Below are 7,406 nucleotides of genomic sequence, written 5' to 3'. Positions count from 1 at the left end.
GGTCTTCTTGGTGGGGGAAGGGATATGGGCGTTTGAGAGCCTAGGGTCCTTCCTGGATGGCTTGGAGGGTCAGCTGCACTGACCTTTCCAACTTGGTCACCCAACTATCACTTCTTCCACGTTTCTAAACATCTCACCCCCAGAGACCACTCCTCCTCCCCTTCTCCTCTTTATTTTCCTTCACTCCACCTGACTTCACTTTCCACTGTTATTGATTCCATTTTTTGTCTATCTCCCCCTCTAGCTCATGAGCCCCTTGAGGACGTGAAATGCTTTGAACTGTTGACAGATTTGTCCTTGGCCATGCCAAGCCCCCTGTAGGCCTTCTGAATAGTTATCTTGTAATCTGGGTCCAGTCTGGCTGGGGGTGGGAAGCACAGCCACTGAAGGCCTGAGTTTGGAGGTTGCATCCCACCTTGCCCAGTCACTGGCTGTGACTCCTGAAGCCACTTGACTTGGCCTTCTGAGGCTCAGTTTTACCTGTATGCAAAATGGACACAATGATGAGAACAGCACTTAGCTCGCAGGGCACGTTGGGAGGATTTGATGGGGTCATGGAGACAATGGCTGGCACACTTAAAAGGTCAGTAAGCACTGACCATTACTGTTATGAAGTGGGGAGCACACACACAGATGGGCAGAGGGGCGTGGACGGGACCTTCTCTGCCTGGCACCCAGAAGAAACCACATTTTGTACTCAGGCTTGAGGGGAGGCAGCAAGCAGGATTTATGATAACAAGGAGCTTAGATTTACTGGCTTATCTGATGACCCCATTTTTGTTTTAATTTTTATTGGCATATAATTGATTTACAATGTTGTGTTAGTTTCTGCTGTACAGCAAAATGAATCAGTTGTACATATACATATAGCCACATTTTTTTAGATTCTTTTCCTACATAGGCCATTTCAGAGCATTGAGTAAAGGTCCCTGTGCTTTATTTATAGGAGTGTGTTTATGTCAACTCCAGTCTCCCAATTTGCCCTGTGCTGTCCTGCGCTTAGTCGCTCAGTCGTGTCTGACTCTCTGTGACCCCACGGACTGTAGCCCGCCAGGCTCCTCTGTCCACAGGGATTCTCCAGGCAAGAATGCTGATGTGGGTTGCCATGCCCTCCTCTAGGGGATCTCCCAATCTAGGGATCCAACCCAGGTCTCCTGCATTGCAGGTGGATTCGTTACTATCTGAGCCACCAGGGAAGCTCAATTTATCCCTACTCTCCCTTATCCCCTGGTAACCATGAGTTTGTTTTCTACATCTGTGACTCCACTTCTGTTTTGCAAAAAAGTTCATCTGCACCCTTTCTTTAGATTCCACATATAAGCGATATCATGTATATCTTTCTTTGTCGGACTTACTTCAGTCAGCGTGACAATCTCTAGATCCATCTATGTTGCTGCAAATGGCATTATTTCATTCTTTTTATGGCTGAGTAATATTCCATTGTATATATGTACCACATCCTCTTTATCTAGTCTTCTATTGATGCACATTTAGATTGCTTCCAAGTCTTGACAACATATATAAACAATGCTGCAATGAACACTGGGGTTCATGTATCTTTGAAATATGGTTTTCTCCAGATATTTGCCTAGGAGTGAAATTGCTGGGTCATATGGTAGTTCTATTTTTAGTTTTTTAAGGAACCTCCATACTGTTCTCCATAGTGGCTGTACCAATTTACATTTCCACGAACAGTGTAGGAGGGGTCCTTTTCTCCACACTCTCTCCAGTATTTATTGTTTATAGATTTTTTTTGATGATGGCTTCTGACCAGGGTAAAGTGATATCTCATTACATGCTTGATTTGCATTTCTCTAATAATTAGTGATGTTGAGCATCTTTTCATGTGGTCTTTGGCCATCTCTAAATCTTCTTGGAGAAATGTCTGTTTGGATCTTCCACCCATTTTTAAAGTGGGTTATTTGGTTTTTTTTATATTGAACTGCGTGAGTTGCTTGTAGACTCCATTGTATTGAGGAGAAAACTGAGGTTCAGCGAGAGTCAGGGTTTTCCCAGGGCCATACAGCAGGAGAGGCGGATCCAGTTCCAATACATATACAATGGAATATTACTCCCAGACTCCTGTCCCTTAACTCGGTCCTATGTTCTTTCTGCCTCCCCTGGAAAGGTCACTCAGTCACTCAAAGGGAGTTTATGTGTTGAGTCCCTGCCACGTATCCCTGCAGGCTCTGATGATGCATCAGGGCTACAGCACTCACAGGGAAAGTAGAAGCGCAGTAGGGAGAGATGAGGGGTTTGCATTCATTTCCTGGGGCGAATAGCAAAGTACCACTGACTGGAGGCTTAAGCAACAGAAATGTACAGTCTCAGAGTTCTGGAGGCTGGAAGTCTGAGAGCAAGGTGTCTGCAGGGTTCGTTCCTTCTGAGTGCTGTGAAAGGGAATCTTTTTTAGAAAATATTTTATTTTTTTACTTGGCTGCTTCAGGTCTTACTTGTGGCACACAGAATCGTCGGTGCAACTCATGGATTCTCTGGCTGTGGCTCTCAGGTTTGGTTGACCCATAGCATATAGGATCGTGGAGCTTCCCTGGTGGCTCAGATGGTAAAGAATCTGCCTGCAATACAGGAGACCTGGGTTTGATCCCTGGGTCGGGGAGATCCCCTGGAGAAGGGAACAGCTACCCACTCCAGTATTCTTCCCTGAAGAATCCCAAGGACAGAGGAGCCTGGCTGACTATAGTCCATGGGGTTGCAAAGAATTGAACACAACTGAGCGACTAACACTTTCACTTTTTACTTCATATGGGATCTTAGTTCCTTGACCAGGGAACTAACCTATGTCCCCAGCATTGCAAGGCAGATTGCACTGGACCCCCAGGGAAGTCCCAGGGAATCTTTTCCATGCCTCTCTCCTAGCTTCTGGTGATTTGCTGGCAACTTTGGCATTCCCTGGCTTCTGGTAGCCTCACTATGATCTCTGCCTTCATCTTCACATGGTGTTCTGTGTGTGTCTGCCTGTGTCTAAGTTTCTCCTTTCTATAAGGTCGCCAGTCACATTGGATTAGAGACCCACGTTGCCAAAATTCAACTTCTGTACACTGATATTGGATTAAATCTCGGAGAAAGAGTTTTGGGTGAAGTAGAAGAGAATCTGTCTGCTAATGCATGAAATGTAAGAGATGTGGGTTTGATCCCTGGGTCAGGAAGATCCCTTGGAGAAGGTAATGGCTACCCACTTCGGTATTCTCGCCGGTAGAACCCCATGGACAGAGAAGCCTGGTGGGCCACAGTCCATGGGGTCACAACATGAGTCAAACATGACTGAGCGTCTGAGGACACAGAAGAGAATAGTTTTATTGCTTTGCTAGGCAAAGGAGCCACAGCAGGCTAATACCCTCAAGACTGTGTGCCCCACCCTGGAGGGAGTAGTGAGGAATCTTAAAGGAGCAGGATGTGATCAGTTCATAGACATTCTTCTAATTGGTTGGTGATGAGACAATTGGGGGTCAGCACCATCAGCCTTCTGGTTCCAACCGATCTGGGGTCTACATTCACATGGGCAGCAGACAGTTAACTCTCCACCTGGTGGGGCTTTCAGTATCTGCAAAACAGCTCAGAGGACATAGTTCAGAATAATGCCTATAGTCTATGAGGAAGAACTTAAGGTCCTTGACTTTGTTCAGTGGCTAAAGCATTATTATTTTGTCTTGCCTGACTGTTTTCCTTTCCTTCTGCATTTTCTCACTTCTCCGGTTAAATTTACTCTTTGACTAAAGTTTTTCTGCAGATAAAAGACAAGCAGAGGACATGGGTAGGGGTCTATTCTGAAAAGGCCTCACAGGTTTCTGCTTGGTTACACCCACCCTACCACAGCATGACTTCATGCATGCATGCCAAGTCACTTCAGTCATGTCCAACTCTTTCTGACCCCATGGACTGTAGCCTGCCAGGCTCCTCTGTCCATGGGATTCTCCAGGCAAGAATACTGGAGTGGGTTGGCATGCCCTCCTCCAGGAAATCTTCCTGACCCAGGGATCGAACCCACATCTCTTACATCTCCTGCATTGGCAGGCGGGTTCTTTACCATTAGCACCACCCAGAAAGCCCATGACCTCATCGTGACTTAACTAATTACATCAGCACCAACCCTATTTCCAAATAATGTCACCATGTGATATATACTAAGGGTTAGGACTTCACCATAAGAATTTGACATATGTCAAAGGGAGACAATTCACCTTATAACAGAAGGGTCAGGAAATAAGGGTAGCTGAGCTGGGGGTGTGCTGTGGGAAGGGAACTTTCTCCAAGAAGGTAGGGTTACAGATGATCCCTGTTGTCAGAGAGGGTCTTGCATTGACCTGACCTGAGTCAAGGAGTAGGAACCCCAGCCCCAGGTGGTGAGGTTTAAGGCAAAGAATGTCTGAGTGAGGTTGGAGTCTGCCTACTCATGAGCCCCATACCCACATTGCAGAGGGATGTGAAGTGAGATAAAGTAGGAACTTTTACTCCAGTGGTTCTCAGATGGAGGATACCTCAACATCACCTACAGGGCTTATTAAAACACATTTTATGGGGCTTCCCTGGTGGTCCAGTGGTTAAGAATCCACCTTGGAATGCAAGGGACACCAGTTCAATCCCTGGTCCAAGAAGATCCCATGTGCCCAGGAGCGACTGAGACTGCATGCTGCAGCTACTGAGCCCACATGCCGCAACTACTAAAGCCCATGCTCCCTAGAGCCCGTGCTCCCTAAAGCCTGTGCTCCACCACAAGGGAAGCCACCACAATGAAAAGCCCTCATACCAGAACTAGAGAAAGCCAATGTGCAGCAAATAAGACCCAGCACAGCCAAAAATAGAGTAAATAAATAAATATATATATTTTTAAAATTTTCTGTAAGTCCATCCATGTCATTTGCAAAGCAGAAATAGAGACACAAGACATAGAGAACAAATACATGGGCACAAAGGGGTGGTGCTGATACAACCTGTCAAATTAGTCCAGGAAACCACATTTTGAGGTTCACTGTTTTACAGCCTGGGTCAATGTCTGCTTTATAAACAGAAGCAATCTTAACTCAGCAAACAAAACAGAAAATGAAAACCAATACCTCAATGAATCGATGCCAGCCAGAAAGCCCATAGAGGCCTTCCTCTGAGACATGGCACTGGCAGAAGAATGCCTGGTACTCTATGAGTTTCATAATGAAAGCACCCCCTGAGGATTCTAAGGGTCTTGCCCACATAAAAATCATACCTGTGTGTGAGGGGGTAGAGAGTAGGAAAGAGGTGTTGAAATCCAGATTCTTGGTTCCCACTTACTGAACTCAAATTTCCAGGGAAGAAGGGAGGGATAAACTTGGAGTTTGGGACTGACATATACACAATACTGTATATAAAATACTTCCCTGGTGGCTCAGATGGTAAAGACTCCGTCTGCCAATGCAGGAGACTTGGGTTCGATCCCTGGATTGGGATGACCCCCCTGGAGAAGGGAGTGGCTATCCACTCCAGTATTCTTGCCTGAAAAACCTCATAGATACAGGAGCCCAGCAGGATACAGCCCATGGGGTTGCAAAGAGTCAGACATGACTGAGAATGTATGCATGCCAACAACGGGCTCTGAAAGGCTGGCAGAACAATGCCTGGTACTCTGTGAATTTAATAATGGAAACATCACCTGGGGATTCTAAGGATCAAGCAGGATCAGAAGATGCAAACTGGGACTTCTCTGGTTGTCCAGTGGTTGGGATTCACTGCCTCCAATGCAGGGGACATGAGTTCAATCCCTCGTCGGGGAACTGGGATCCCACAGTCCCTGCAGCACAGCCAAAAAAAAAGTTGCAGCTCTGGGAAGCTATTGGACAAAATTGACTAAGAGTAAAAAGCAGTCTGTGTTGGAAGGACAGGTCAAGCTCAGGAATTGGATGGTGGAATCCATGGCACATGATTCATAATATCCAAAAGGTGGAACCAACTCAAAAGGTGGAACCAACTCATCTGTCTGTTAACAGATGAGATGAATGGATGTGTATAAAATGCATAAAATACAGAGTGAAATATTAGCAGGGCAGCAATGGAGAAATAGACATAGAGAACAGACTTATGGACACGGGGGGAGGAGAGGAGGGAGAGGGTGAGATGTATGGAGAGAGTAACATGAGATGTATGGAGAGAGAAACTTACAACACCATATAAAATAGGTAGCCAATGGGAATTTGCTGTATCACTCAGGGAACTCAAACAGGGGCTCTGTAACAATCTAGAGGGATGAGATGGGAAGGGAGATGGGAGGGAGGTTCGGGAGGAAGGGGACATGGGTGTACCTCTGGCTGATTCTTGTTGATGCTTGACAGAAAACCAGAAAATTCTGCAAAGCAATTATCCTTCAATTAAAAAATTAATTAAAAATAAAAGGTACAAAATACAGAATGGAATATTAGTCCTGTAAAAGGAAGAAAATTATGACACAGGCTACAGCATGAGGACATTATGCTGAGTGAAATAATTCAGACATGAAAGGACAAATATTATATAATTCAAATTATAGGAGGTTCATAGAAGAGTCAAATTCACAGAGATTAAAAGGCAGGATGGTGGGTGCCGGGGGCTAGGGGAGGAGGATGGAAAGTTACTGTTTAATGGGGACAGAGTTTCAGTTTGGGGAGATGGCATGCACCTGGAGATGGACGGTGGTAATGGTTGCACAGCTACATGAATGTACTTAATGCCATGAACTGTGTACCTAAAAAAGATCGACAGCAAATTTCATGTTGTATGGATCTTACCACAATTTAAAAATAAATAAATAAAAAGGAATAAACCCAGTGCCTGCGCCCCAGACAAGACAAAATATTAGCTTTTATTGAGAATGTGGACACCATTTGTTATTAACACCTGGGTTTGACATGGTGCTGACTCAATGAGCATGAACTGTCCTGAAAGCATGCTGGTGATTATGTGTGTGTGTTAGTCACTCAGTCATGTCCAAATCTTTGCGACCCCAAGAACTGCAGCCCACCAGGCTCCCTTGTCCATGAGATTCTCCAGTCAAGAACACTGGAATGGGTAGCCATTCCCTTCTTCAGGGGGTTTTCCCAACCCAGGGACTGAACCTGGGTCTCCTGCATCACAGGTGGATTACCATCTGAGCCATCAGAGAAGTCCTGATGATTATTATAGACTAAAATCACTTGCTTTGTGCTGGGATTTGTGCTAAGCCTTTGCCCCTTAAGTCCTGGTAACAACCCTCTGAAATAAGTGGTGTTATTCGTAGCTCTAATTTACCAAAAGGGAAACTCAGACACACAGATGTTGAATGCTTTGTCCAGGCCACACAAGATTCACACCCAGAATTGATAGCATAGTCCCCCATGTGTGTGCACTCAGTCACTTCAGTCCTGTCCAACTCTGCGCAACCCCACAGACTGTAGCCCCCCAGGCTC

The sequence above is a fragment of the Bos grunniens genome, chromosome 7 (genome assembly GCF_055505025.1).
Source record: "Bos grunniens cultivar Pamir isolate PY7600 chromosome 7, Bosgru_T2T1.0, whole genome shotgun sequence".
NCBI classification, from domain to species: Eukaryota; Metazoa; Chordata; class Mammalia; order Artiodactyla; family Bovidae; genus Bos; species Bos grunniens.
The sequence above is the reverse complement of the archived record's forward strand: the minus strand, read 5'-3'. Positions refer to the sequence as shown.